We start from the raw sequence: 25499 nt of genomic DNA on the forward strand, positions 1-25499 counted from the left end.
CGCAGAGCAAGTGACAACTACCCCCTTTATACATGATGATCCACACCATCACAGACATGGCTGTGTATGTCAAGCGCGGGTGTCTTTGCTTGACTTTCTTTCTTTCTTTCTTTCTCTTAACTTGTCAACTGTGTAATGTGATAATATGAAAGTGTGGTTTGTGCACTGTGAGCTGAACTGTCTGCACAGTGACTGACAGTTGAGCAGTGGCACAGTCAGTGCTGTTTACTGAAGCAGCAGCGTCCTCTGTTGTTTGCACAGAAAAGTGAAAAAGCTTACAGCACCTGGTATTCCCAGGCGGTCTCCCATCCAAGTACTAACCAGACCCGACCCTGCTTGGCTTCCGAGATCGGACGAGATCAGGCGTGCTCAGGGTGGTATGGCCGTAAGCCGCAGAGCAAGTGACAACTACCCCCTTTATACATGATGATCCACACCATCACAGACATGGCTGTGTATGTCAAGCGCGGGTGTCTTTGCTCGACTTTCTTTCTTTCTTTCTTTCTCTCAACTTGTCAACTGTGTAATGTGATAATATGAAAGTGTGGTTTGTGCACTGTGAGCTGAACTGTCTGCACAGTGATTGACAGTTGAGCAGTGGCACAGTCAGTGCTGTTTACTGAAGCAGCAGCGTCCTCTGTTGTTTGCACAGAAAAGTGAAAAAGCTTACAGCACTTGGTATTCCCAGGCGGTCTCCCATCCAAGTACTAACCAGGCCCGACCCTGCTTAGCTTCCGAGATCGGACGAGATCGGGCGTGCTCAGGGTGGTATGGCCGTAAGCCGCAGAGCAAGTGACAACTACCCCCTTTATACATGATGATCCACACCATCACAGACATGGCTGTGTATGTCAAGCGCGGGTGTCTTTGCTCGACTTTCTTTCTTTCTTTCTTTCTCTCAACTTGTCAACTTGTCAACTGTGTAATGTCAAAATATGAAAGTGTGGTTTGTGCACTGTGAGCTGAACTGTCTGCACAGTGATTGACAGTTGAGCAGTGGCACAGTCAGTGCTGTTTACTGAAGCAGCAGCGTCCTCTGTTGTTTGCACAGAAAAGTGAAAAAGCTTACAGCACTTGGTATTCCCAGGCGGTCTCCCATCCAAGTACTAACCAGGCCCGACCCTGCTTAGCTTCCGAGATCGGACGAGATCGGGCGTGCTCAGGGTGGTATGGCCGTAAGCCGCAGAGCAAGTGACAACTACCCCCTTTATACATGATGATCCACACCATCACAGACATGGCTGTGTATGTCAAGCGCGGGTGTCTTTGCTTGACTTTCTTTCTTTCTTTCTTTCTCTCAACTTGTCAACTGTGTAATGTGATAATATGAAAGTGTGGTTTGTGCACTGTGAGCTGAACTGTCTGCACAGTGACTGCCAGTTGAGCAGTGGCACAGTCAGTGCTGTTTACTGAAGCAGCAGCGTCCTCTGTTGTTTGCACAGAAAAGTGAAAAAGCTTACAGCACCTGGTATTCCCAGGCGGTCTCCCATCCAAGTACTAACCAGGCCCGACCCTGCTTAGCTTCCGAGATCGGGCGTGCTCAGGGTGGTATGGCCGTAAGCCGCAGAGCAAGTGACAACTACCCCCTTTATACATGATGATCCACACCATCACAGACATGGCTGTGTATGTCAAGCGCGGGTGTCTTTGCTTGACTTTCTTTCTTTCTTTCTTTCTCTCAACTTGTCAACTGTGTAATGTGATAATATGAAAGTGTGGTTTGTGCACTGTGAGCTGAACTGTCTGCACAGTGATTGACAGTTGAGCAGTGGCACAGTCAGTGCTGTTTACTGAAGCAGCAGCGTCCTCTGTTGTTTGCACAGAAAAGTGAAAAAGCTTACAGCACCTGGTATTCCCAGGCGGTCTCCCATCCAAGTACTAACCAGGCCCGACCCTGCTTAGCTTCCGAGATCCGGCGTGCTCAGGGTGGTATGGCCGTAAGCCGCAGAGCAAGTGACAACTACCCCCTTTATACATGATGATCCACACCATCACAGACATGGCTGTGTATGTCAAGCGCGGGTGTCTTTGCTCGACTTTCTTTCTTTCTTTCTTTCTCTCAACTTGTCAACTGTGTAATGTGATAATATGAAAGTGTGGTTTGTGCACTGTGAGCTGAACTGTCTGCACAGTGATTGACAGTTGAGCAGTGGCACAGTCAGTGCTGTTTACTGAAGCAGCAGCGTCCTCTGTTGTTTGCACAGAAAAGTGAAAAAGCTTACAGCACCTGGTATTCCCAGGCGGTCTCCCATCCAAGTACTAACCAGGCCCGACCCTGCTTAGCTTCCGAGATCGGACGAGATCGGGCGTGATCAGGGTGGTATGGCCGTAAGCCGGAGAGCAAGTGACAACTACCCCCTTTATACATGATGATCCACACCATCACAGACATGGCTGTGTATGTCAAGCGCGGGTGTCTTTGCTCGACTTTCTTTCTTTCTTTCTTTCTCTCAACTTGTCAACTGTGTAATGTGATAATATGAAAGTGTGGTTTGTGCAATGTGAGCTGAACTGTCTGCACAGTGATTGACAGTTGAGCAGTGGCACAGTCAGTGCTGTTTACTGAAGCAGCAGCGTCCTCTGTTGTTTGCACAGAAAAGTGAAAAAGCTTACAGCACCTGGTATTCCCAGGCGGTCTCCCATCCAAGTACTAACCAGGCCCGACCCTGCTTAGCTTCCGAGATCGGACGAGATCGGGCGTGCTCAGGGTGGTATGGCCGTAAGCCGCAGAGCAAGTGACAACTACCCCCTTTATACATGATGATCCACACCATCACAGACATGGCTGTGTATGTCAAGCGCGGGTGTCTTTGCTCGACTTTCTTTCTTTCTTTCTTTCTCTCAACTTGTCAACTTGTCAACTGTGTAATGTCAAAATATGAAAGTGTGGTTTGTGCACTGTGAGCTGAACTGTCTGCACAGTGATTGACAGTTGAGCAGTGGCACAGTCAGTGCTGTTTACTGAAGCAGCAGCGTCCTCTGTTGTTTGCACAGAAAAGTGAAAAAGCTTACAGCACCTGGTATTCCCAGGCGGTCTCCCATCCAAGTACTAACCAGGCCCGACCCTGCTTAGCTTCCGAGATCGGACGAGATCGGGCGTGCTCAGGGTGGTATGGCCGTAAGCCGCAGAGCAAGTGACAACTACCCCCTTTATACATGATGATCCACACCATCACAGACATGGCTGTGTATGTCAAGCGCGGGTGTCTTTGCTCGACTTTCTTTCTTTCTTTCTTTCTCTCAACTTGTCAACTGTGTAATGTGATAATATGAAAGTGTGGTTTGTGCACTGTGAGCTGAACTGTCTGCACAGTGATTGACAGTTGAGCAGTGGCACAGTCAGTGCTGTTTACTGAAGCAGCAGCGTCCTCTGTTGTTTGCACAGAAAAGTGAAAAAGCTTACAGCACCTGGTATTCCCAGGCGGTCTCCCATCCAAGTACTAACCAGGCCCGACCCTGCTTAGCTTCCGAGATCGGACGAGATCAGGCGTGCTCAGGGTGGTATGGCCGTAAGCCGCAGAGCAAGTGACAACTACCCCCTTTATACATGATGATCCACACCATCACAGACATGGCTGTGTATGTCAAGCGCGGGTGTCTTTGCTCGACTTTCTTTCTTTCTTTCTTTCTCTCAACTTGTCAACTGTGTAATGTGAAAATATGAAAGTGTGGTTTGTGCACTGTGAGCTGAACTGTCTGCACAGTGATTGACAGTTGAGCAGTGGCACAGTCAGTGCTGTTTACTGAAGCAGCAGCGTCCTCTGTTGTTTGCACAGAAAAGTGAAAAAGCTTACAGCACCTGGTATTCCCAGGCGGTCTCCCATCCAAGTACTAACCAGGCCCGACCCTGCTTAGCTTCCGAGATCGGGCGTGCTCAGGGTAGTATGGCCGTAAGCCGCAGAGCAAGTGACAACTACCCCCTTTATACATGATGATCCACACCATCACAGACATGGCTGTGTATGTCAAGCGCGGGTGTCTTTGCTTGACTTTCTTTCTTTCTTTCTTTCTCTTAACTTGTCAACTGTGTAATGTGATAATATGAAAGTGTGGTTTGTGCACTGTGAGCTGAACTGTCTGCACAGTGACTGACAGTTGAGCAGTGGCACAGTCAGTGCTGTTTACTGAAGCAGCAGCGTCCTCTGTTGTTTGCACAGAAAAGTGAAAAAGCTTACAGCACCTGGTATTCCCAGGCGGTCTCCCATCCAAGTACTAACCAGACCCGACCCTGCTTGGCTTCCGAGATCGGACGAGATCAGGCGTGCTCAGGGTGGTATGGCCGTAAGCCGCAGAGCAAGTGACAACTACCCCCTTTATACATGATGATCCACACCATCACAGACATGGCTGTGTATGTCAAGCGCGGGTGTCTTTGCTCGACTTTCTTTCTTTCTTTCTTTCTCTCAACTTGTCAACTGTGTAATGTGATAATATGAAAGTGTGGTTTGTGCACTGTGAGCTGAACTGTCTGCACAGTGATTGACAGTTGAGCAGTGGCACAGTCAGTGCTGTTTACTGAAGCAGCAGCGTCCTCTGTTGTTTGCACAGAAAAGTGAAAAAGCTTACAGCACCTGGTATTCCCAGGCGGTCTCCCATCCAAGTACTAACCAGGCCCGACCCTGCTTAGCTTCCGAGATCGGACGAGATCGGGCGTGCTCAGGGTGGTATGGCCGTAAGCCGCAGAGCAAGTGACAACTACCCCCTTTATACATGATGATCCACACCATCACAGACATGGCTGTGTATGTCAAGCGCGGGTGTCTTTGCTCGACTTTCTTTCTTTCTTTCTTTCTCTCAACTTGTCAACTTGTCAACTGTGTAATGTCAAAATATGAAAGTGTGGTTTGTGCACTGTGAGCTGAACTGTCTGCACAGTGATTGACAGTTGAGCAGTGGCACAGTCAGTGCTGTTTACTGAAGCAGCAGCGTCCTCTGTTGTTTGCACAGAAAAGTGAAAAAGCTTACAGCACCTGGTATTCCCAGGCGGTCTCCCATCCAAGTACTAACCAGGACCGACCCTGCTTAGCTTCCGAGATCGGACGAGATCGGGCGTGCTCAGGGTGGTATGGCCGTAAGCCGCAGAGCAAGTGACAACTACCCCCTTTATACATGATGATCCACACCATCACAGACATGGCTGTGTATGTCAAGCGCGGGTGTCTTTGCTTGACTTTCTTTCTTTCTTTCTTTCTCTCAACTTGTCAACTGTGTAATGTGATAATATGAAAGTGTGGTTTGTGCACTGTGAGCTGAACTGTCTGCACAGTGACTGCCAGTTGAGCAGTGGCACAGTCAGTGCTGTTTACTGAAGCAGCAGCGTCCTCTGTTGTTTGCACAGAAAAGTGAAAAAGCTTACAGCACCTGGTATTCCCAGGCGGTCTCCCATCCAAGTACTAACCAGGCCCGACCCTGCTTAGCTTCCGAGATCGGGCGTGCTCAGGGTGGTATGGCCGTAAGCCGCAGAGCAAGTGACAACTACCCCCTTTATACATGATGATCCACACCATCACAGACATGGCTGTGTATGTCAAGCGCGGGTGTCTTTGCTTGACTTTCTTTCTTTCTTTCTTTCTCTCAACTTGTCAACTGTGTAATGTGATAATATGAAAGTGTGGTTTGTGCACTGTGAGCTGAACTGTCTGCACAGTGATTGACAGTTGAGCAGTGGCACAGTCAGTGCTGTTTACTGAAGCAGCAGCGTCCTCTGTTGTTTGCACAGAAAAGTGAAAAAGCTTACAGCACCTGGTATTCCCAGGCGGTCTCCCATCCAAGTACTAACCAGGCCCGACCCTGCTTAGCTTCCGAGATCGGACGAGATCGGGCGTGCTCAGGGTGGTATGGCCGTAAGCCGGAGAGCAAGTGACAACTACCCCCTTTATACATGATGATCCACACCATCACAGACATGGCTGTGTATGTCAAGCGCGGGTGTCTTTGCTCGACTTTCTTTCTTTCTTTCTTTCTCTCAACTTGTCAACTGTGTAATGTGATAATATGAAAGTGTGGTTTGTGCAATGTGAGCTGAACTGTCTGCACAGTGATTGACAGTTGAGCAGTGGCACAGTCAGTGCTGTTTACTGAAGCAGCAGCGTCCTCTGTTGTTTGCACAGAAAAGTGAAAAAGCTTACAGCACCTGGTATTCCCAGGCGGTCTCCCATCCAAGTACTAACCAGGCCCGACCCTGCTTAGCTTCCGAGATCGGGCGTGCTCAGGGTGGTATGGCCGTAAGCCGGAGAGCAAGTGACAACTACCCCCTTTATACATGATGATCCACACCATCACAGACATGGCTGTGTATGTCAAGCGCGGGTGTCTTTGCTCGACTTTCTTTCTTTCTTTCTCTCAACTTGTCAACTGTGTAATGTGATAATATGAAAGTGTGGTTTGTGCACTGTGAGCTGAACTGTCTGCACAGTGATTGACAGTTGAGCAGTGGCACAGTCAGTGCTGTTTACTGAAGCAGCAGCGTCCTCTGTTGTTTGCACAGAAAAGTGAAAAAGCTTACAGCACCTGGTATTCCCAGGCGGTCTCCCATCCAAGTACTAACCAGGCCCGACCCTGCTTAGCTTCCGAGATCGGACGAGATCGGGCGTGCTCAGGGTGGTATGGCCGTAAGCCGCAGAGCAAGTGACAACTACCCCCTTTATACATGATGATCCACACCATCACAGACATGGCTGTGTATGTCAAGCGCGGGTGTCTTTGCTTGACTTTCTTTCTTTCTTTCTTTCTCTCAACTTGTCAACTGTGTAATGTGATAATATGAAAGTGTGGTTTGTGCACTGTGAGCTGAACTGTCTGCACAGTGATTGACAGTTGAGCAGTGGCACAGTCAGTGCTGTTTACTGAAGCAGCAGCGTCCTCTGTTGTTTGCACAGAAAAGTGAAAAAGCTTACAGCACCTGGTATTCCCAGGCGGTCTCCCATCCAAGTACTAACCAGGCCCGACCCTGCTTAGCTTCCGAGATCGGACGAGATCGGGCGTGCTCAGGGTGGTATGGCCGTAAGCCACAGAGAAAGTGACAACTACCCCCTTTATACATGATGATCCACACCATCACAGACATGGCTGTGTATGTCAAGCGCGGGTGTCTTTGCTTGACTTTCTTTCTTTCTTTCTTTCTCTCAACTTGTCAACTGTGTAATGTGATAATATGAAAGTGTGGTTTGTGCACTGTGAGCTGAACTGTCTGCACAGTGATTGACAGTTGAGCAGTGGCACAGTCAGTGCTGTTTACTGAAGCAGCAGCGTCCTCTGTTGTTTGCACAGAAAAGTGAAAAAGCTTACAGCACCTGGTATTCCCAGGCGGTCTCCCATCCAAGTACTAACCAGGCCCGACCCTGCTTAGCTTCCGAGATCGGGCGTGCTCAGGGTAGTATGGCCGTAAGCCGCAGAGCAAGTGACAACTACCCCCTTTATACATGATGATCCACACCATCACAGACATGGCTGTGTATGTCAAGCGCGGGTGTCTTTGCTTGACTTTCTTTCTTTCTTTCTTTCTCTCAACTTGTCAACTGTGTAATGTGATAATATGAAAGTGTGGTTTGTGCACTGTGAGCTGAACTGTCTGCACAGTGATTGACAGTTGAGCAGTGGCACAGTCAGTGCTGTTTACTGAAGCAGCAGCGTCCTCTGTTGTTTGCACAGAAAAGTGAAAAAGCTTACAGCACCTGGTATTCCCAGGCGGTCTCCCATCCAAGTACTAACCAGGCCCGACCCTGCTTAGCTTCCGAGATCGGACGAGATCGGGCGTGCTCAGGGTGGTATGGCCGTAAGCCGCAGAGCAAGTGACAACTACCCCCTTTATACATGATGAACCACACCATCACAGACATGGCTGTGTATGTCAAGCGCGGGTGTCTTTGCTTGACTTTCTTTCTTTCTTTCTTTCTCTTAACTTGTCAACTGTGTAATGTGATAATATGAAAGTGTGGTTTGTGCACTGTGAGCTGAACTGTCTGCACAGTGACTGACAGTTGAGCAGTGGCACAGTCAGTGCTGTTTACTGAAGCAGCAGCGTCCTCTGTTGTTTGCACAGAAAAGTGAAAAAGCTTACAGCACCTGGTATTCCCAGGCGGTCTCCCATCCAAGTACTAACCAGACCCGACCCTGCTTGGCTTCCGAGATCGGACGAGATCAGGCGTGCTCAGGGTGGTATGGCCGTAAGCCGCAGAGCAAGTGACAACTACCCCCTTTATACATGATGATCCACACCATCACAGACATGGCTGTGTATGTCAAGCGCGGGTGTCTTTGCTCGACTTTCTTTCTTTCTTTCTTTCTCTCAACTTGTCAACTGTGTAATGTGATAATATGAAAGTGTGGTTTGTGCACTGTGAGCTGAACTGTCTGCACAGTGATTGACAGTTGAGCAGTGGCACAGTCAGTGCTGTTTACTGAAGCAGCAGCGTCCTCTGTTGTTTGCACAGAAAAGTGAAAAAGCTTACAGCACTTGGTATTCCCAGGCGGTCTCCCATCCAAGTACTAACCAGGCCCGACCCTGCTTAGCTTCCGAGATCGGACGAGATCGGGCGTGCTCAGGGTGGTATGGCCGTAAGCCGCAGAGCAAGTGACAACTACCCCCTTTATACATGATGATCCACACCATCACAGACATGGCTGTGTATGTCAAGCGCGGGTGTCTTTGCTCGACTTTCTTTCTTTCTTTCTTTCTCTCAACTTGTCAACTTGTCAACTGTGTAATGTCAAAATATGAAAGTGTGGTTTGTGCACTGTGAGCTGAACTGTCTGCACAGTGATTGACAGTTGAGCAGTGGCACAGTCAGTGCTGTTTACTGAAGCAGCAGCGTCCTCTGTTGTTTGCACAGAAAAGTGAAAAAGCTTACAGCACCTGGTATTCCCAGGCGGTCTCTCATCCAAGTACTAACCAGGACCGACCCTGCTTAGCTTCCGAGATCGGACGAGATCGGGCGTGCTCAGGGTGGTATGGCCGTAAGCCGCAGAGCAAGTGACAACTACCCCCTTTATACATGATGATCCACACCATCACAGACATGGCTGTGTATGTCAAGCGCGGGTGTCTTTGCTTGACTTTCTTTCTTTCTTTCTTTCTCTCAACTTGTCAACTGTGTAATGTGATAATATGAAAGTGTGGTTTGTGCACTGTGAGCTGAACTGTCTGCACAGTGACTGCCAGTTGAGCAGTGGCACAGTCAGTGCTGTTTACTGAAGCAGCAGCGTCCTCTGTTGTTTGCACAGAAAAGTGAAAAAGCTTACAGCACCTGGTATTCCCAGGCGGTCTCCCATCCAAGTACTAACCAGGCCCGACCCTGCTTAGCTTCCGAGATCGGACGAGATCGGGCGTGCTCAGGGTGGTATGGCCGTAAGCCGGAGAGCAAGTGACAACTACCCCCTTTATACATGATGATCCACACCATCACAGACATGGCTGTGTATGTCAAGCGCGGGTGTCTTTGCTCGACTTTCTTTCTTTCTTTCTTTCTCTCAACTTGTCAACTGTGTAATGTGATAATATGAAAGTGTGGTTTGTGCAATGTGAGCTGAACTGTCTGCACAGTGATTGACAGTTGAGCAGTGGCACAGTCAGTGCTGTTTACTGAAGCAGCAGCGTCCTCTGTTGTTTGCACAGAAAAGTGAAAAAGCTTACAGCACCTGGTATTCCCAGGCGGTCTCCCATCCAAGTACTAACCAGGCCCGACCCTGCTTAGCTTCCGAGATCGGGCGTGCTCAGGGTGGTATGGCCGTAAGCCGGAGAGCAAGTGACAACTACCCCCTTTATACATGATGATCCACACCATCACAGACATGGCTGTGTATGTCAAGCGCGGGTGTCTTTGCTCGACTTTCTTTCTTTCTTTCTCTCAACTTGTCAACTGTGTAATGTGATAATATGAAAGTGTGGTTTGTGCACTGTGAGCTGAACTGTCTGCACAGTGATTGACAGTTGAGCAGTGGCACAGTCAGTGCTGTTTACTGAAGCAGCAGCGTCCTCTGTTGTTTGCACAGAAAAGTGAAAAAGCTTACAGCACCTGGTATTCCCAGGCGGTCTCCCATCCAAGTACTAACCAGGCCCGACCCTGCTTAGCTTCCGAGATCGGACGAGATCGGGCGTGCTCAGGGTGGTATGGCCGTAAGCCGCAGAGCAAGTGACAACTACCCCCTTTATACATGATGATCCACACCATCACAGACATGGCTGTGTATGTCAAGCGCGGGTGTCTTTGCTTGACTTTCTTTCTTTCTTTCTTTCTCTCAACTTGTCAACTGTGTAATGTGATAATATGAAAGTGTGGTTTGTGCACTGTGAGCTGAACTGTCTGCACAGTGATTGACAGTTGAGCAGTGGCACAGTCAGTGCTGTTTACTGAAGCAGCAGCGTCCTCTGTTGTTTGCACAGAAAAGTGAAAAAGCTTACAGCACCTGGTATTCCCAGGCGGTCTCCCATCCAAGTACTAACCAGGCCCGACCCTGCTTAGCTTCCGAGATCCGGCGTGCTCAGGGTGGTATGGCCGTAAGCCGCAGAGCAAGTGACAACTACCCCCTTTATACATGATGATCCACACCATCACAGACATGGCTGTGTATGTCAAGCGCGGGTGTCTTTGCTCGACTTTCTTTCTTTCTTTCTTTCTCTCAACTTGTCAACTGTGTAATGTGATAATATGAAAGTGTGGTTTGTGCACTGTGAGCTGAACTGTCTGCACAGTGATTGACAGTTGAGCAGTGGCACAGTCAGTGCTGTTTACTGAAGCAGCAGCGTCCTCTGTTGTTTGCACAGAAAAGTGAAAAAGCTTACAGCACCTGGTATTCCCAGGCGGTCTCCCATCCAAGTACTAACCAGGCCCGACCCTGCTTAGCTTCCGAGATCGGACGAGATCGGGCGTGATCAGGGTGGTATGGCCGTAAGCCGGAGAGCAAGTGACAACTACCCCCTTTATACATGATGATCCACACCATCACAGACATGGCTGTGTATGTCAAGCGCGGGTGTCTTTGCTCGACTTTCTTTCTTTCTTTCTTTCTCTCAACTTGTCAACTGTGTAATGTGATAATATGAAAGTGTGGTTTGTGCAATGTGAGCTGAACTGTCTGCACAGTGATTGACAGTTGAGCAGTGGCACAGTCAGTGCTGTTTACTGAAGCAGCAGCGTCCTCTGTTGTTTGCACAGAAAAGTGAAAAAGCTTACAGCACCTGGTATTCCCAGGCGGTCTCCCATCCAAGTACTAACCAGGCCCGACCCTGCTTAGCTTCCGAGATCGGACGAGATCGGGCGTGCTCAGGGTGGTATGGCCGTAAGCCGCAGAGCAAGTGACAACTACCCCCTTTATACATGATGATCCACACCATCACAGACATGGCTGTGTATGTCAAGCGCGGGTGTCTTTGCTCGACTTTCTTTCTTTCTTTCTTTCTCTCAACTTGTCAACTTGTCAACTGTGTAATGTCAAAATATGAAAGTGTGGTTTGTGCACTGTGAGCTGAACTGTCTGCACAGTGATTGACAGTTGAGCAGTGGCACAGTCAGTGCTGTTTACTGAAGCAGCAGCGTCCTCTGTTGTTTGCACAGAAAAGTGAAAAAGCTTACAGCACCTGGTATTCCCAGGCGGTCTCCCATCCAAGTACTAACCAGGCCCGACCCTGCTTAGCTTCCGAGATCGGACGAGATCGGGCGTGCTCAGGGTGGTATGGCCGTAAGCCGCAGAGCAAGTGACAACTACCCCCTTTATACATGATGATCCACACCATCACAGACATGGCTGTGTATGTCAAGCGCGGGTGTCTTTGCTCGACTTTCTTTCTTTCTTTCTTTCTCTCAACTTGTCAACTGTGTAATGTGATAATATGAAAGTGTGGTTTGTGCACTGTGAGCTGAACTGTCTGCACAGTGATTGACAGTTGAGCAGTGGCACAGTCAGTGCTGTTTACTGAAGCAGCAGCGTCCTCTGTTGTTTGCACAGAAAAGTGAAAAAGCTTACAGCACCTGGTATTCCCAGGCGGTCTCCCATCCAAGTACTAACCAGGCCCGACCCTGCTTAGCTTCCGAGATCGGACGAGATCAGGCGTGCTCAGGGTGGTATGGCCGTAAGCCGCAGAGCAAGTGACAACTACCCCCTTTATACATGATGATCCACACCATCACAGACATGGCTGTGTATGTCAAGCGCGGGTGTCTTTGCTCGACTTTCTTTCTTTCTTTCTTTCTCTCAACTTGTCAACTGTGTAATGTGAAAATATGAAAGTGTGGTTTGTGCACTGTGAGCTGAACTGTCTGCACAGTGATTGACAGTTGAGCAGTGGCACAGTCAGTGCTGTTTACTGAAGCAGCAGCGTCCTCTGTTGTTTGCACAGAAAAGTGAAAAAGCTTACAGCACCTGGTATTCCCAGGCGGTCTCCCATCCAAGTACTAACCAGGCCCGACCCTGCTTAGCTTCCGAGATCGGGCGTGCTCAGGGTAGTATGGCCGTAAGCCGCAGAGCAAGTGACAACTACCCCCTTTATACATGATGATCCACACCATCACAGACATGGCTGTGTATGTCAAGCGCGGGTGTCTTTGCTTGACTTTCTTTCTTTCTTTCTTTCTCTTAACTTGTCAACTGTGTAATGTGATAATATGAAAGTGTGGTTTGTGCACTGTGAGCTGAACTGTCTGCACAGTGACTGACAGTTGAGCAGTGGCACAGTCAGTGCTGTTTACTGAAGCAGCAGCGTCCTCTGTTGTTTGCACAGAAAAGTGAAAAAGCTTACAGCACCTGGTATTCCCAGGCGGTCTCCCATCCAAGTACTAACCAGACCCGACCCTGCTTGGCTTCCGAGATCGGACGAGATCAGGCGTGCTCAGGGTGGTATGGCCGTAAGCCGCAGAGCAAGTGACAACTACCCCCTTTATACATGATGATCCACACCATCACAGACATGGCTGTGTATGTCAAGCGCGGGTGTCTTTGCTCGACTTTCTTTCTTTCTTTCTTTCTCTCAACTTGTCAACTGTGTAATGTGATAATATGAAAGTGTGGTTTGTGCACTGTGAGCTGAACTGTCTGCACAGTGATTGACAGTTGAGCAGTGGCACAGTCAGTGCTGTTTACTGAAGCAGCAGCGTCCTCTGTTGTTTGCACAGAAAAGTGAAAAAGCTTACAGCACCTGGTATTCCCAGGCGGTGTCCCATCCAAGTACTAACCAGGCCCGACCCTGCTTAGCTTCCGAGATCGGACGAGATCGGGCGTGCTCAGGGTGGTATGGCCGTAAGCCGCAGAGCAAGTGACAACTACCCCCTTTATACATGATGATCCACACCATCACAGACATGGCTGTGTATGTCAAGCGCGGGTGTCTTTGCTCGACTTTCTTTCTTTCTTTCTTTCTCTCAACTTGTCAACTTGTCAACTGTGTAATGTCAAAATATGAAAGTGTGGTTTGTGCACTGTGAGCTGAACTGTCTGCACAGTGATTGACAGTTGAGCAGTGGCACAGTCAGTGCTGTTTACTGAAGCAGCAGCGTCCTCTGTTGTTTGCACAGAAAAGTGAAAAAGCTTACAGCACCTGGTATTCCCAGGCGGTCTCCCATCCAAGTACTAACCAGGACCGACCCTGCTTAGCTTCCGAGATCGGACGAGATCGGGCGTGCTCAGGGTGGTATGGCCGTAAGCCGCAGAGCAAGTGACAACTACCCCCTTTATACATGATGATCCACACCATCACAGACATGGCTGTGTATGTCAAGCGCGGGTGTCTTTGCTTGACTTTCTTTCTTTCTTTCTTTCTCTCAACTTGTCAACTGTGTAATGTGATAATATGAAAGTGTGGTTTGTGCACTGTGAGCTGAACTGTCTGCACAGTGACTGCCAGTTGAGCAGTGGCACAGTCAGTGCTGTTTACTGAAGCAGCAGCGTCCTCTGTTGTTTGCACAGAAAAGTGAAAAAGCTTACAGCACCTGGTATTCCCAGGCGGTCTCCCATCCAAGTACTAACCAGGCCCGACCCTGCTTAGCTTCCGAGATCGGGCGTGCTCAGGGTGGTATGGCCGTAAGCCGCAGAGCAAGTGACAACTACCCCCTTTATACATGATGATCCACACCATCACAGACATGGCTGTGTATGTCAAGCGCGGGTGTCTTTGCTTGACTTTCTTTCTTTCTTTCTTTCTCTCAACTTGTCAACTGTGTAATGTGATAATATGAAAGTGTGGTTTGTGCACTGTGAGCTGAACTGTCTGCACAGTGATTGACAGTTGAGCAGTGGCACAGTCAGTGCTGTTTACTGAAGCAGCAGCGTCCTCTGTTGTTTGCACAGAAAAGTGAAAAAGCTTACAGCACCTGGTATTCCCAGGCGGTCTCCCATCCAAGTACTAACCAGGCCCGACCCTGCTTAGCTTCCGAGATCGGACGAGATCGGGCGTGCTCAGGGTGGTATGGCCGTAAGCCGGAGAGCAAGTGACAACTACCCCCTTTATACATGATGATCCACACCATCACAGACATGGCTGTGTATGTCAAGCGCGGGTGTCTTTGCTCGACTTTCTTTCTTTCTTTCTTTCTCTCAACTTGTCAACTGTGTAATGTGATAATATGAAAGTGTGGTTTGTGCAATGTGAGCTGAACTGTCTGCACAGTGATTGACAGTTGAGCAGTGGCACAGTCAGTGCTGTTTACTGAAGCAGCAGCGTCCTCTGTTGTTTGCACAGAAAAGTGAAAAAGCTTACAGCACCTGGTATTCCCAGGCGGTCTCCCATCCAAGTACTAACCAGGCCCGACCCTGCTTAGCTTCCGAGATCGGGCGTGCTCAGGGTGGTATGGCCGTAAGCCGGAGAGCAAGTGACAACTACCCCCTTTATACATGATGATCCACACCATCACAGACATGGCTGTGTATGTCAAGCGCGGGTGTCTTTGCTCGACTTTCTTTCTTTCTTTCTCTCAACTTGTCAACTGTGTAATGTGATAATATGAAAGTGTGGTTTGTGCACTGTGAGCTGAACTGTCTGCACAGTGATTGACAGTTGAGCAGTGGCACAGTCAGTGCTGTTTACTGAAGCAGCAGCGTCCTCTGTTGTTTGCACAGAAAAGTGAAAAAGCTTACAGCACCTGGTATTCCCAGGCGGTCTCCCATCCAAGTACTAACCAGGCCCGACCCTGCTTAGCTTCCGAGATCGGACGAGATCGGGCGTGCTCAGGGTGGTATGGCCGTAAGCCGCAGAGCAAGTGACAACTACCCCCTTTATACATGATGATCCACACCATCACAGACATGGCTGTGTATGTCAAGCGCGGGTGTCTTTGCTTGACTTTCTTTCTTTCTTTCTTTCTCTCAACTTGTCAACTGTGTAATGTGATAATATGAAAGTGTGGTTTGTGCACTGTGAGCTGAACTGTCTGCACAGTGATTGACAGTTGAGCAGTGGCACAGTCAGTGCTGTTTACTGAAGCAGCAGCGTCCTCTGTTGTTTGCACAGAAAAGTGAAAAAGCTTACAGCACCTGGTATTCCCAGGCGGTCTCCCATCCAAGTACTAACCAGGCCCGACCCTGCTTAGCTTCCGAGATCGGACGAGATCGGGCGTGCTCAGGGTGGTATGGCCGTAAGCCACAGAGAAAGTGACAACTACCCCCTTTATACATGATGATCCACACCATCACAGACATGGCTGTGTATGTCAAGCGCGGGTGTCTTTGCTTGACTTTCTTTCTTTCTTTCTTTCTCTCAACTTGTCAACTGTGTAATGTGATAATATGAAAGTGTGGTTTGTGCACTGTGAGCTGAACTGTCTGCACAGTGATTGACAGTTGAGCAGTGGCACAGTCAGTGCTGTTTACTGAAGCAGCAGCGTCCTCTGTTGTTTGCACAGAAAAGTGAAAAAGCTTACAGCACCTGGTATTCCCAGGCGGTCTCCCATCCAAGTACTAACCAGGCCCGACCCTGCTTAGCTTCCGAGATCGGGCGTGCTCAGGGTAGTATGGCCGTAAGCCGCAGAGCAAGTGACAACTACCCCCTTTATACATGATGATCCACACCATCACAGACATGGCTGTGTATGTCAAGCGCGGGTGTCTTTGCTCGACTTTCTTTCTTTCTTTCTTTCTCTCAACTTGTCAACTTGTCAACTGTGTAATGTCAAAATATGAAAGTGTGGTTTGTGCACTGTGAGCTGAACTGTCTGCACAGTGATTGACAGTTGAGCAGTGGCACAGTCAGTGCTGTTTACTGAAGCAGCAGCGTCCTCTGTTGTTTGCACAGAAAAGTGAAAAAGCTTACAGCACCTGGTATTCCCAGGCGGTCTCTCATCCAAGTACTAACCAGGACCGACCCTGCTTAGCTTCCGAGATCGGACGAGATCGGGCGTGCTTTTTTTTTTTTTTTTTTCTTTTATTATGAAAATATACAAAGCTTTTCAGAACACAATATTTACATATACATACACATTAACAACAAAACAAAGCACAAAGGATAAAAATCATAAATTAATATGAAATCTACCTCCATCATCAATAGAAATAAGGCTACTGCCTTGCACAAAAAACTCCTCAAACAAACTCCTACTCAAAAAGTTCCATCGCAAAGCAACATCTTTCCTTAATACCGATACAAACAAAGCTAACACTTCTATCCTCTTCCCTTCAAAATGTGCTAAATTTCTCCTTAGCCATACTGCATATCTAGCATGACTTAATACAAAATTAAACAAATTAACATTCACAGTTTTTGATGTTTTACTTGAACCAAAAAAGAAAACTTTCTTCCAATCATTCGCTATCAGATCTAATTTCCAATTGTTTTTGATCAGGGTTATTAGTTTCAATTGAAAGTTCTTTAATTCCTTGCATTCAAAAAACAAATGCATCAGTGTTTCAGGATCTGATTTACAAACATCACAAAACCGATCTACATTTTTATTAATTTGGTGAATGACCACATTCGTGTATATTCTGTTATGTCTGAGTTTGAAGTCCAAATTTTCACAGTCTATGCTATTGTACTTGACATGTAAATTTTTCCAAATTTCTTTCACATTCAGATCCTGAAATACCTTCAACCAAACATTTTCTGATGCTGGGGTCTTGATTTCTTTCATCAGCATCAACGTGTACAACATCTTTACTTTTATTTTATTAAAGAGCATTTTCCCATCAATCTGATCAATGTACAGATCTGGTAGCTCACTCTTTCCTACCTGAACTGTTTCCCTCTCTATTGTTTTAATCCATATATCCGGTAAGCTTCCTTTTATGCACTTAATCACATTATCCACCTTAGTTCTACCTACCTCCTCGTCTATCTCCACAACACTGTCAAAAATGGCTCTATTTGGCAAGAAGCCAGGCACATACTCATAAGCAAAATCTCTCACTTGTTTTAATCCTGCTTGTATGAAAACTTTGTCATACAAAACATTCCCACTGTTTTTTATTTGTGGATTCATAAATACTGGCTGATCTAATATTTGATTTATTGTTTTGCAGTCATATTTCAGGTGCTCAATGAAATCTGCCCAAGCTAGAAATACCTCTTGATAAAACACAGGAAGATTTTCCAACATATTCTTTCTGAATCTCATAAAGATCCCACTGTCCCCACATCCTCCACTTTTACACAGAAAATCCTTAAAGAACCCTTTCCAACCATACTCCTCCTTACCATATAGATATTTTTTAACCACCTTTATTCTCAATGCTTTTCGTTTAACATCTAAGTCCATCAGTTTTAGCCCTCCCTCTCCATACCCTGCTATTAATGTCTTCATAGATATTTTAACTCCTTTTCCTCTCCACAGAAACTTACTTATTACAGCTCTCACCTCATTCAAAACCCACTCAGGGAGATCTAGAGCTCCCATCACATAATTAAATTTTGATAGAAGCAATGAGTTAATGACTACAACCTTACCTTTTAATCGCAGCCCTCTCATAGACCACAAATTTAATAATTGTTTAACTTTATTCAATATACCAGTCCATGTGGCATCTCTCGCTTCCTTACTCTGTACTCCTATGTTCACACCCAATATTTTAATGAAGTCTCTCGTTATCTTTAAAGGAATTTCACACTCTTCTGGATTTGTATGCCCTACACACATAATTTCTGATTTTTCTATGTTTACTTTTGCTCCTGATGCTCTCCCATATGTTTCAACATGTTTCATTATTCCTTTTACACTTTCTATGGTTCTGACAGTAAAGGTTGTATCGTCAGCAAATTGATGAATTAGACTATTTGTGCTATATGGTATTTGAATGCTTTGTAAAGAAATGTCTTTTTTACATAGTGTTGCCAATGGTTCTGCTGCTAAAGAATAGAGCAAGGCTGAAAGAGGACAGCCTTGTCTGACTGACCGTTGTACTGGGAAAACATCAGTGAGCATACCATTTATTTTCACACAACTTTTAGCATTTGCATATAGCAACATTATCCAATTAACAAACCTATCCCCAAAACCAAATTTGCCCAAAACCTGTTCTAAATACCCATGTTCAACCCTATCAAAAGCTTTATTTAAGTCTAAATTCAGGACTAGACCACCCTCACCATCATTATTCATACTATTGACTACATCTCTAATTGTACATATGACATCAGTGATGTCCCTACCTGGTATACTATAAGCTTGTGTTGGTGCTATTATTTCTCCTACCACGTCCCTCAATCTATTGGCTAAAGCTTTTGTTAAAATCTTGTAGTCCGAGTTCAACAGACTTAAAGGCCTGTAATTTTCTAATTTAAACGGACTCCCTCTTTTTTTAAACAAGATAGTAATAACCCCTGTTGCCATTGACTCTGGAACCGTTTTCCTTTCCTCCATACACTTATACACTTTCAACAGTATTGGCACCAATATATCAGAAAAAACCTTATAAAATTCATGTGTCAGGCCATCTGAACCTGGACTCTTGCTGGATTTCATTTGCTCTATAGCTATTTTAATTTCATCAATTGTCAAATCATCGTCACACATTTGTTTACTTTCATCTGATATTCTGGCATCAACAGTATCTAATATCTCATCCACACATTCCTGCACTATACCTTCCTTTTGAAACAGTTTTGCATAAAAAGCTTCCACTACCTCCAAAATGCCTACAAAATCTGTCACTCTCTCTCCATTCTCACTTTCTAGCTCCGTTATATAAGACTTTACCTGTTTACTTTTCTCCAAGTTGAGAAAGAAGTTTGTACACTTTTCTCCCTCAACTGCATACTGAGCCCTACTTCTGATAACTGCTCCCTCATATTTTTCTCTCTCATAATATTCTATCTCACCTTCTAATTTCATAAAGTATGTCCTATCCCGATTCGGATCCTCCTCCAGTCTTTCCAGCTCTTTTATTAATTTTTCTTTCACTTCATTTTCCTCTTTCTTTTTCACAAAGTTCCTCTTTTTTGCAAATCTAATACTTGTTCTTTTTATTTTATTCTTCATCTGTTCCCACCATAAACAAACATCGTCTTCAAATAAAGTATTTTCTTGCTCATTTTTTATAAGTCTTGAAATAATTTTTCTATATTCCTCCTCTTTTAACAAACAAGAGTTTAAACACCAAACCCCCCCTCCCCTCCCTTCACATCTCACCCCAAAACCAAAAGTTAAAGCAGCATGATCACTTAAACCCAAAAACTTATATTTTACATTCAAGACCCAACTCAAAATATTTCTTTTAATCAAAACTAAATCTATTCTGCTTTGTTTCACTTTTCCCAAAACCATTTGCTTTCTTGAGTATTCTCTCCTGTTTGGATACATATCCCTCCATACATCAACTAAATCTTCCTTATTCATAACATCAAATAAAACACTCCTTGAAGTATCGTTTCTGAAATTAACACTGCTGGACCCATCCAGCCTTGTACACCATAAATTAAAATCACCAACCAAAATACATCTCTCAGTACAAAAAGTCCTCAAATTATCAAACATTTCTCTTCTTTCCTTTTCAATATTTGGTGCATAGACATTAATTAATCTAAACCTAATGTTACAAAAATTAAATTCAATGACAAGCAACCTCCCTTTGTCATCTTTGTGGACTACCTGTATGTCAGTCAATGTCTCCTCTTTTACCAAGATAGCAACACCACATGCTCTGTGACTCATATTATTTGCAATAATTTTGCCTCTCCACAGTGAGCTGATATCTTTAAAAACTTCGTCAGTCCAGTGAGTCTCTTGCAGGCACAGTACTTCTGCTTTTATGGCATTAAATACCAACTCCGCTTTCGTTTTTCCTCTTAGACCGTTACAGTTAAACGAAGCAATATGCAACATAAGGCATAAAACAAAAAAGAATAGCAGAGCAGCAGCCATACCTCTACTTTTTAACCTTCATCTTCTCCTTTTCCTTCGCCCTCTTCTTTCTCTTCAGCTGTCTGATGGTCTCTGCGCTGACGTCCATCCCCTCCTCGCCCTCAGACCCGTCCGACACAGCTTTCCCGTCTTTTTCATTTGCTGCCCGCGTTCCAAAGCCAGCATAATTGTCTGGATTTTGTGGTGCTGGATTATCAGAGTCTCTCCCTCCTTCGTCTCCTCTCGATTCCCCACAGTCACGGTTTCCCTCCTCGTGGGTCTCTCCGGTCATTCCCGGCTCCTCCCTCTCGACGCCGCCTCTCCGTCCATCCTCCTCTCTCCCCGTATCGGCGCCGTCCTCCGCCTCTCTCTCCTCCTCGTCAGAGACGTCGGAGTATGACGGCTCTTCGGCGTCCTCCCCCGGCTCTCCACACACACACAGGGAGATCTTTTCTTTGCACAGAGCACATTTCCCCTCCGCATCACACTCTCGTGCGTAATGCCCCTGTTTCCCACATTTAAAACAAATAAAAGTGGGACAGTCTCTGACAATGTGGCCAGGCTGTATACACAAGCGGCAAACTTTAACTTGCCTGTCATGGATGACGCGGAAGTGCTCCGCTCCGCTTACCGTCTCAAACTTAGTGGAATATGGCAATGATTTCACAGCGTCTGTGAAACGGACCTTTAAAAACCTCGTCCCATCAGCGATGTCCGTCCCTGGCCACATCCTCCTCTTAATGGACGAGACCGCAGTGACTCCCCAGTCCTGTAGTTTTGCCAATATTTCCTCATCCTCTATGTAAGTGGGCAGATTAATGAATGAGACGACCATTTCATTGTTACCCAGTTCTTTCGCCATCAGTCTGTTGTTCCCAATTCTCAGTCCGTCCATCAGCTTTTTCTTCCCGCTTTCCTCTTTCATCGTCAGCTCGTATGACTTTGGCGTCTTAAAACGGCAGCCAAGCACTTCTCCACACTCCGCCCTCACTTTTCTCAGCATGTCCATCATCGTTGTTCTCTCCTCTCCTTCTATTTCCAACATGATTGTCAGTCTCTTTTCGTACATTTTCTTCTGTTTTTCCGCACTCGCGGGCATTCTCTTCTCCGTCGTCTTTTCCGTTCCTTTGTCTGTCACCGTTGGATCCATTTGAATGATTTTTTAAACACAAAGAGTCCCCCAGACAGCAAAAGCTGTCGGGGGATGTAACCCACAAATTAAATACTAAACTAAAAAATTACAAACCAGCAAAAACCAAGGCTGAAAACGATCCAAAAAAACACGGACTGATTGACTGTCGTGAACGTACGGCGTGCTCCTCCTCTGTGCGTGCTCAGGGTGGTATGGCCGTAAGCCGCAGAGCAAGTGACAACTACCCCCTTTATACATGATGATCCACACCATCACAGACATGGCTGTGTATGTCAAGCGCGGGTGTCTTTGCTTGACTTTCTTTCTTTCTTTCTTTCTCTCAACTTGTCAACTGTGTAATGTGATAATATGAAAGTGTGGTTTGTGCACTGTGAGCTGAACTGTCTGCACAGTGACTGCCAGTTGAGCAGTGGCACAGTCAGTGCTGTTTACTGAAGCAGCAGCGTCCTCTGTTGTTTGCACAGAAAAGTGAAAAAGCTTACAGCACCTGGTATTCCCAGGCGGTCTCCCATCCAAGTACTAACCAGGCCCGACCCTGCTTAGCTTCCGAGATCGGACGAGATCGGGCGTGCTCAGGGTGGTATGGCCGTAAGCCGGAGAGCAAGTGACAACTACCCCCTTTATACATGATGATCCACACCATCACAGACATGGCTGTGTATGTCAAGCGCGGGTGTCTTTGCTCGACTTTCTTTCTTTCTTTCTTTCTCTCAACTTGTCAACTGTGTAATGTGATAATATGAAAGTGTGGTTTGTGCACTGTGAGCTGAACTGTCTGCACAGTGATTGACAGTTGAGCAGTGGCACAGTCAGTGCTGTTTACTGAAGCAGCAGCGTCCTCTGTTGTTTGCACAGAAAAGTGAAAAAGCTTACAGCACCTGGTATTCCCAGGCGGTCTCCCATCCAAGTACTAACCAGGCCCGACCCTGCTTAGCTTCCGAGATCGGGCGTGCTCAGGGTGGTATGGCCGTAAGCCGGAGAGCAAGTGACAACTACCCCCTTTATACATGATGATCCACACCATCACAGACATGGCTGTGTATGTCAAGCGCGGGTGTCTTTGCTCGACTTTCTTTCTTTCTTTCTCTCAACTTGTCAACTGTGTAATGTGATAATATGAAAGTGTGGTTTGTGCACTGTGAGCTGAACTGTCTGCACAGTGATTGACAGTTGAGCAGTGGCACAGTCAGTGCTGTTTACTGAAGCAGCAGCGTCCTCTGTTGTTTGCACAGAAAAGTGAAAAAGCTTACAGCACCTGGTATTCCCAGGCGGTCTCCCATCCAAGTACTAACCAGGCCCGACCCTGCTTAGCTTCCGAGATCGGACGAGATCGGGCGTGCTCAGGGTGGTATGGCCGTAAGCCGCAGAGCAAGTGACAACTACCCCCTTTATACATGATGATCCACACCATCACAGACATGGCTGTGTATGTCAAGCGCGGGTGTCTTTGCTTGACTTTCTTTCTTTCTTTCTTTCTCTCAACTTGTCAACTGTGTAATGTGATAATATGAAAGTGTGGTTTGTGCACTGTGAGCTGAACTGTCTGCACAGTGATTGACAGTTGAGCAGTGGCACAGTCAGTGCTGTTTACTGAAGCAGCAGCGTCCTCTGTTGTTTGCACAGAAAAGTGAAAAAGCTTACAGCACCTGGTATTCCCAGGCGGTCTCCCATCCAAGTACTAACCAGGTCCGACCCTGCTTAGCTTCCGAGATCGGACGAGATCGGGCGTGCTCAGGGTGGTATGGCCGTAAGCCGGAGAGCAAGTGACAACTACCCCCTTTATACATGATGATCCACACCATCACAGACATGGCTGTGTATGTCAAGCGCGGGTGTCTTTGCTTGACTTTCTTTCTTTCTTTCTTTCTCTCAATTTGTCAACTGTGTAATGTGATAATATGAAAGTGTGGTTTGTGCACTGTGAGCTGAACTGTCTGCACAGTGATTGACAGTTGAGCAGTGGCACAGTCAGTGCTGTTTACTGAAGCAGCAGCGTCCTCTGTTGTTTGCACAGAAAAGTGAAAAAGCTTACAGCACCTGGTATTCCCAGGCGGTCTCCCATCCAAGTACTAACCAGGCCCGACCCTGCTTAGCTTCCGAGATCGGACGAGATCGGGCGTGCTTTTTTTTTTTTTTTTTTTTTCTTTTATTATGAAAATATACAAAGCTTTTCAGAACACAATATTTACATATACATACACATTAACAACAAAACAAAGCACAAAGGATAAAAATCATAAATTAATATGAAATCTACCTCCATCATCAATAGAAATAAGGCTACTGCCTTGCACAAAAAACTCCTCAAACAAACTCCTACTCAAAAAGTTCCATCGCAAAGCAACATCTTTCCTTAATACCGATACAAACAAAGCTAACACTTCTATCCTCTTCCCTTCAAAATGTGCTAAATTTCTCCTTAGCCATACTGCATATCTAGCATGACTTAATACAAAATTAAACAAATTAACATTCACAGTTTTTGATGTTTTACTTGAACCAAAAAAGAAAACTTTCTTCCAATCATTCGCTATCAGATCTAATTTCCAATTGTTTTTGATCAGGGTTATTAGTTTCAATTGAAAGTTCTTTAATTCCTTGCATTCAAAAAACAAATGCATCAGTGTTTCAGGATCTGATTTACAAACATCACAAAACCGATCTACATTTTTATTAATTTGGTGAATGACCACATTCGTGTATATTCTGTTATGTCTGAGTTTGAAGTCCAAATTTTCACAGTCTATGCTATTGTACTTGACATGTAAATTTTTCCAAATTTCTTTCACATTCAGATCCTGAAATACCTTCAACCAAACATTTTCTGATGCTGGGGTCTTGATTTCTTTCATCAGCATCAACGTGTACAACATCTTTACTTTTATTTTATTAAAGAGCATTTTCCCATCAATCTGATCAATGTACAGATCTGGTAGCTCACTCTTTCCTACCTGAACTGTTTCCCTCTCTATTGTTTTAATCCATATATCCGGTAAGCTTCCTTTTATGCACTTAATCACATTATCCACCTTAGTTCTACCTACCTCCTCGTCTATCTCCACAACACTGTCAAAAATGGCTCTATTTGGCAAGAAGCCAGGCACATACTCATAAGCAAAATCTCTCACTTGTTTTAATCCTGCTTGTATGAAAACTTTGTCATACAAAACATTCCCACTGTTTTTTATTTGTGGATTCATAAATACTGGCTGATCTAATATTTGATTTATTGTTTTGCAGTCATATTTCAGGTGCTCAATGAAATCTGCCCAAGCTAGAAATACCTCTTGATAAAACACAGGAAGATTTTCCAACATATTCTTTCTGAATCTCATAAAGATCCCACTGTCCCCACATCCTCCACTTTTACACAGAAAATCCTTAAAGAACCCTTTCCAACCATACTCCTCCTTACCATATAGATATTTTTTAACCACCTTTATTCTCAATGCTTTTCGTTTAACATCTAAGTCCATCAGTTTTAGCCCTCCCTCTCCATACCCTGCTATTAATGTCTTCATAGATATTTTAACTCCTTTTCCTCTCCACAGAAACTTACTTATTACAGCTCTCACCTCATTCAAAACCCACTCAGGGAGATCTAGAGCTCCCATCACATAATTAAATTTTGATAGAAGCAATGAGTTAATGACTACAACCTTACCTTTTAATCGCAGCCCTCTCATAGACCACAAATTTAATAATTGTTTAACTTTATTCAATATACCAGTCCATGTGGCATCTCTCGCTTCCTTACTCTGTACTCCTATGTTCACACCCAATATTTTAATGAAGTCTCTCGTTATCTTTAAAGGAATTTCACACTCTTCTGGATTTGTATGCCCTACACACATAATTTCTGATTTTTCTATGTTTACTTTTGCTCCTGATGCTCTCCCATATGTTTCAACATGTTTCATTATTCCTTTTACACTTTCTATGGTTCTGACAGTAAAGGTTGTATCGTCAGCAAATTGATGAATTAGACTATTTGTGCTATATGGTATTTGAATGCTTTGTAAAGAAATGTCTTTTTTACATAGTGTTGCCAATGGTTCTGCTGCTAAAGAATAGAGCAAGGCTGAAAGAGG

General features: G+C 45.7%; 32 non-coding genes and 13 pseudogenes across 32 annotated transcripts; all 45 read right to left on the reverse strand.

Annotated features, from left to right (window-relative positions):
* Window positions 1-272: 272 nt before the first annotated feature.
* On the reverse strand, window positions 273-391 carry LOC139610263 (5S ribosomal RNA). The gene has a single exon (XR_011685708.1). It is a non-coding gene; the product is annotated as a 5S ribosomal RNA (ribosomal RNA).
* Window positions 392-663: 272 nt separating this feature from the next.
* LOC139610194 (5S ribosomal RNA) lies at window positions 664-782 on the reverse strand. The gene has a single exon (XR_011685641.1). It is a non-coding gene; the product is annotated as a 5S ribosomal RNA (ribosomal RNA).
* Window positions 783-1062: 280 nt separating this feature from the next.
* On the reverse strand, window positions 1063-1181 carry LOC139610196 (5S ribosomal RNA). The gene has a single exon (XR_011685643.1). It is a non-coding gene; the product is annotated as a 5S ribosomal RNA (ribosomal RNA).
* A 272-nt stretch (window positions 1182-1453) lies between these two features.
* On the reverse strand, window positions 1454-1562 carry LOC139610294 (5S ribosomal RNA; annotated as a pseudogene).
* A 272-nt stretch (window positions 1563-1834) lies between these two features.
* Window positions 1835-1943, reverse strand: LOC139610424 (5S ribosomal RNA; annotated as a pseudogene).
* A 272-nt stretch (window positions 1944-2215) lies between these two features.
* Window positions 2216-2334, reverse strand: LOC139610818 (5S ribosomal RNA). The gene has a single exon (XR_011686122.1). It is a non-coding gene; the product is annotated as a 5S ribosomal RNA (ribosomal RNA).
* Window positions 2335-2606: 272 nt separating this feature from the next.
* LOC139610071 (5S ribosomal RNA) lies at window positions 2607-2725 on the reverse strand. The gene has a single exon (XR_011685519.1). It is a non-coding gene; the product is annotated as a 5S ribosomal RNA (ribosomal RNA).
* A 280-nt stretch (window positions 2726-3005) lies between these two features.
* On the reverse strand, window positions 3006-3124 carry LOC139610083 (5S ribosomal RNA). The gene has a single exon (XR_011685531.1). It is a non-coding gene; the product is annotated as a 5S ribosomal RNA (ribosomal RNA).
* Window positions 3125-3396: 272 nt separating this feature from the next.
* On the reverse strand, window positions 3397-3515 carry LOC139610100 (5S ribosomal RNA). The gene has a single exon (XR_011685548.1). It is a non-coding gene; the product is annotated as a 5S ribosomal RNA (ribosomal RNA).
* A 272-nt stretch (window positions 3516-3787) lies between these two features.
* LOC139610366 (5S ribosomal RNA) lies at window positions 3788-3896 on the reverse strand (annotated as a pseudogene).
* Window positions 3897-4168: 272 nt separating this feature from the next.
* LOC139610265 (5S ribosomal RNA) lies at window positions 4169-4287 on the reverse strand. Its single transcript, XR_011685710.1, has one exon. It is a non-coding gene; the product is annotated as a 5S ribosomal RNA (ribosomal RNA).
* Window positions 4288-4559: 272 nt separating this feature from the next.
* Window positions 4560-4678, reverse strand: LOC139610094 (5S ribosomal RNA). Its single transcript, XR_011685542.1, has one exon. It is a non-coding gene; the product is annotated as a 5S ribosomal RNA (ribosomal RNA).
* A 280-nt stretch (window positions 4679-4958) lies between these two features.
* Window positions 4959-5077, reverse strand: LOC139610155 (5S ribosomal RNA). The gene has a single exon (XR_011685602.1). It is a non-coding gene; the product is annotated as a 5S ribosomal RNA (ribosomal RNA).
* Window positions 5078-5349: 272 nt separating this feature from the next.
* On the reverse strand, window positions 5350-5458 carry LOC139610295 (5S ribosomal RNA; annotated as a pseudogene).
* A 272-nt stretch (window positions 5459-5730) lies between these two features.
* Window positions 5731-5849, reverse strand: LOC139610105 (5S ribosomal RNA). Its single transcript, XR_011685553.1, has one exon. It is a non-coding gene; the product is annotated as a 5S ribosomal RNA (ribosomal RNA).
* A 272-nt stretch (window positions 5850-6121) lies between these two features.
* LOC139610296 (5S ribosomal RNA) lies at window positions 6122-6230 on the reverse strand (annotated as a pseudogene).
* Window positions 6231-6498: 268 nt separating this feature from the next.
* Window positions 6499-6617, reverse strand: LOC139610116 (5S ribosomal RNA). The gene has a single exon (XR_011685564.1). It is a non-coding gene; the product is annotated as a 5S ribosomal RNA (ribosomal RNA).
* Window positions 6618-6889: 272 nt separating this feature from the next.
* LOC139610127 (5S ribosomal RNA) lies at window positions 6890-7008 on the reverse strand. The gene has a single exon (XR_011685575.1). It is a non-coding gene; the product is annotated as a 5S ribosomal RNA (ribosomal RNA).
* Window positions 7009-7280: 272 nt separating this feature from the next.
* LOC139610367 (5S ribosomal RNA) lies at window positions 7281-7389 on the reverse strand (annotated as a pseudogene).
* Window positions 7390-7661: 272 nt separating this feature from the next.
* On the reverse strand, window positions 7662-7780 carry LOC139610139 (5S ribosomal RNA). Its single transcript, XR_011685586.1, has one exon. It is a non-coding gene; the product is annotated as a 5S ribosomal RNA (ribosomal RNA).
* A 272-nt stretch (window positions 7781-8052) lies between these two features.
* LOC139610266 (5S ribosomal RNA) lies at window positions 8053-8171 on the reverse strand. The gene has a single exon (XR_011685711.1). It is a non-coding gene; the product is annotated as a 5S ribosomal RNA (ribosomal RNA).
* A 272-nt stretch (window positions 8172-8443) lies between these two features.
* LOC139610197 (5S ribosomal RNA) lies at window positions 8444-8562 on the reverse strand. Its single transcript, XR_011685644.1, has one exon. It is a non-coding gene; the product is annotated as a 5S ribosomal RNA (ribosomal RNA).
* Window positions 8563-8842: 280 nt separating this feature from the next.
* Window positions 8843-8961, reverse strand: LOC139610273 (5S ribosomal RNA). Its single transcript, XR_011685718.1, has one exon. It is a non-coding gene; the product is annotated as a 5S ribosomal RNA (ribosomal RNA).
* Window positions 8962-9233: 272 nt separating this feature from the next.
* Window positions 9234-9352, reverse strand: LOC139610151 (5S ribosomal RNA). The gene has a single exon (XR_011685598.1). It is a non-coding gene; the product is annotated as a 5S ribosomal RNA (ribosomal RNA).
* A 272-nt stretch (window positions 9353-9624) lies between these two features.
* Window positions 9625-9733, reverse strand: LOC139610297 (5S ribosomal RNA; annotated as a pseudogene).
* Window positions 9734-10001: 268 nt separating this feature from the next.
* On the reverse strand, window positions 10002-10120 carry LOC139610162 (5S ribosomal RNA). The gene has a single exon (XR_011685609.1). It is a non-coding gene; the product is annotated as a 5S ribosomal RNA (ribosomal RNA).
* Window positions 10121-10392: 272 nt separating this feature from the next.
* Window positions 10393-10501, reverse strand: LOC139610425 (5S ribosomal RNA; annotated as a pseudogene).
* Window positions 10502-10773: 272 nt separating this feature from the next.
* On the reverse strand, window positions 10774-10892 carry LOC139610829 (5S ribosomal RNA). Its single transcript, XR_011686133.1, has one exon. It is a non-coding gene; the product is annotated as a 5S ribosomal RNA (ribosomal RNA).
* A 272-nt stretch (window positions 10893-11164) lies between these two features.
* Window positions 11165-11283, reverse strand: LOC139610173 (5S ribosomal RNA). The gene has a single exon (XR_011685620.1). It is a non-coding gene; the product is annotated as a 5S ribosomal RNA (ribosomal RNA).
* A 280-nt stretch (window positions 11284-11563) lies between these two features.
* Window positions 11564-11682, reverse strand: LOC139610184 (5S ribosomal RNA). Its single transcript, XR_011685631.1, has one exon. It is a non-coding gene; the product is annotated as a 5S ribosomal RNA (ribosomal RNA).
* Window positions 11683-11954: 272 nt separating this feature from the next.
* LOC139610101 (5S ribosomal RNA) lies at window positions 11955-12073 on the reverse strand. The gene has a single exon (XR_011685549.1). It is a non-coding gene; the product is annotated as a 5S ribosomal RNA (ribosomal RNA).
* Window positions 12074-12345: 272 nt separating this feature from the next.
* LOC139610368 (5S ribosomal RNA) lies at window positions 12346-12454 on the reverse strand (annotated as a pseudogene).
* Window positions 12455-12726: 272 nt separating this feature from the next.
* Window positions 12727-12845, reverse strand: LOC139610267 (5S ribosomal RNA). Its single transcript, XR_011685712.1, has one exon. It is a non-coding gene; the product is annotated as a 5S ribosomal RNA (ribosomal RNA).
* A 272-nt stretch (window positions 12846-13117) lies between these two features.
* Window positions 13118-13236, reverse strand: LOC139610122 (5S ribosomal RNA). The gene has a single exon (XR_011685570.1). It is a non-coding gene; the product is annotated as a 5S ribosomal RNA (ribosomal RNA).
* Window positions 13237-13516: 280 nt separating this feature from the next.
* On the reverse strand, window positions 13517-13635 carry LOC139610156 (5S ribosomal RNA). The gene has a single exon (XR_011685603.1). It is a non-coding gene; the product is annotated as a 5S ribosomal RNA (ribosomal RNA).
* A 272-nt stretch (window positions 13636-13907) lies between these two features.
* On the reverse strand, window positions 13908-14016 carry LOC139610299 (5S ribosomal RNA; annotated as a pseudogene).
* A 272-nt stretch (window positions 14017-14288) lies between these two features.
* LOC139610195 (5S ribosomal RNA) lies at window positions 14289-14407 on the reverse strand. The gene has a single exon (XR_011685642.1). It is a non-coding gene; the product is annotated as a 5S ribosomal RNA (ribosomal RNA).
* A 272-nt stretch (window positions 14408-14679) lies between these two features.
* On the reverse strand, window positions 14680-14788 carry LOC139610300 (5S ribosomal RNA; annotated as a pseudogene).
* A 268-nt stretch (window positions 14789-15056) lies between these two features.
* LOC139610206 (5S ribosomal RNA) lies at window positions 15057-15175 on the reverse strand. The gene has a single exon (XR_011685653.1). It is a non-coding gene; the product is annotated as a 5S ribosomal RNA (ribosomal RNA).
* Window positions 15176-15447: 272 nt separating this feature from the next.
* LOC139610217 (5S ribosomal RNA) lies at window positions 15448-15566 on the reverse strand. The gene has a single exon (XR_011685664.1). It is a non-coding gene; the product is annotated as a 5S ribosomal RNA (ribosomal RNA).
* Window positions 15567-15838: 272 nt separating this feature from the next.
* LOC139610369 (5S ribosomal RNA) lies at window positions 15839-15947 on the reverse strand (annotated as a pseudogene).
* Window positions 15948-21883: 5936 nt separating this feature from the next.
* Window positions 21884-22002, reverse strand: LOC139610229 (5S ribosomal RNA). Its single transcript, XR_011685675.1, has one exon. It is a non-coding gene; the product is annotated as a 5S ribosomal RNA (ribosomal RNA).
* A 272-nt stretch (window positions 22003-22274) lies between these two features.
* LOC139610301 (5S ribosomal RNA) lies at window positions 22275-22383 on the reverse strand (annotated as a pseudogene).
* Window positions 22384-22651: 268 nt separating this feature from the next.
* Window positions 22652-22770, reverse strand: LOC139610240 (5S ribosomal RNA). The gene has a single exon (XR_011685686.1). It is a non-coding gene; the product is annotated as a 5S ribosomal RNA (ribosomal RNA).
* A 272-nt stretch (window positions 22771-23042) lies between these two features.
* On the reverse strand, window positions 23043-23161 carry LOC139610080 (5S ribosomal RNA). Its single transcript, XR_011685529.1, has one exon. It is a non-coding gene; the product is annotated as a 5S ribosomal RNA (ribosomal RNA).
* Between the last annotated feature and the right edge of the window lie 2338 nt (window positions 23162-25499).

The sequence above is a fragment of the Trachinotus anak genome, unplaced genomic scaffold (assembly GCF_046630095.1).
Source record: "Trachinotus anak isolate AG129_WGS33_773 ecotype Australia unplaced genomic scaffold, CSIRO_AGI_Tana_v1 ptg000026l, whole genome shotgun sequence".
Taxonomy (NCBI): Eukaryota; Metazoa; Chordata; class Actinopteri; order Carangiformes; family Carangidae; genus Trachinotus; species Trachinotus anak.